The sequence below is a fragment of the Orycteropus afer genome, unplaced genomic scaffold (assembly GCF_000298275.1).
Source record: "Orycteropus afer afer isolate SDZICR_OR568_19922 unplaced genomic scaffold, OryAfe1.0 scaffold00003, whole genome shotgun sequence".
NCBI lineage: Eukaryota > Metazoa > Chordata > Mammalia > Tubulidentata > Orycteropodidae > Orycteropus > Orycteropus afer.
The window spans coordinates 17,935,499-17,936,617 of record NW_006921590.1 but is presented as its reverse complement, the minus strand read 5'-3'; the positions used below and the strand labels follow the sequence as shown (position 1 = coordinate 17,936,617).

General features: G+C 35.7%; 1 protein-coding gene across 1 annotated transcript in view; it reads left to right on the top strand.

Annotated features, from left to right (window-relative positions):
* Window positions 1–1,119, top strand: part of KCNH8 (potassium voltage-gated channel subfamily H member 8) — a 653,292-nt gene that overhangs the window by 184,356 nt on the left and 467,817 nt on the right. The gene's annotated exons all lie outside the window — the stretch shown is intronic.

Genomic DNA, 1,119 nt, shown 5'->3' with positions numbered 1-1,119 from the left:
TAAGGCATTTGACTGCTAACCAGAAGGCTGGCAATTCAAACCCACCAGCCACTCCTCGGAAGGAAGGTTGGGCAATCTACTTCCATACTGATAACGCCTCAGAAACCCAGGGAGGGGTCGCTATGACTTGGATCCAACTTGACTGCAGTAAGTTAGTTTTAATGTAGGGTGGTGGGAGTCCATCCCTCATTCTTAATCTTCCCACCTTGTTTTATTTTTCTTCATATAATAGCACTTGTCATCACCTGATTCATTTTTCCATCTTTCCTTCTTCACAAAAGTAAAATTACTTGTGATATTTTTGCATCATTAATTATAGTCATTAAGACCTAGTCATTATTTATCCTTACTTCTGTGGTCACAATTCACTGAATCACCACGTGTCTGATCTAGAAAACATCTTGGTAAACATATATTTCAACTTTCTCACTTTACACATGAGACAACTAAGGCGCAGACAGGAGAGTTGACTTACTCATAATCACACAGCATGCTATTCAGAAAGCTGGAACCCAATTCAAGATATTTGATATATAGACCAGGGCTCATTTAAAATAGAAAATATTCACCAGGTATATTTCACAGTTACACACCCTCACAACTTATGTCTAAAAAGTGCTCAACCCCAAATCTAATTATCAACAGGAAAGAGTTTTCTCCTGAAAAGACAATTTTCTGTATTGCAGGTTAGATGGCTACCATGGTGTCATGTCAGCATACTCAGATGTACTCATACCATTGAACCAGAAATAGTGTGTGTGTGTCTCAGATAGTATTCAATTAGAAACACACACATACACACACATTAACATGATACTGAGAATAACAAGATGGATGGACCATTTCCTTATGAGATTTACAATTTAGTTTGTGTTTATAAGTTTGTGTGTGGTGGGGTTGAGTATGAGTGGCTAATAAATTATAAATCAGTAAATCCACACATTGAAATATCAAACAAAATTCTGATACTATTAACGACAAATAATAATAATAATAGTAAAATAGGATATAATGGTAGAGAATAATGGAGGAGGGTGGCCTACTTAGATAAAATGATCAGGGCAGGACTCAAAGATTTTTTTTTTTTCTTAGGCATTGCTTTAATTTTATATTCTTTTT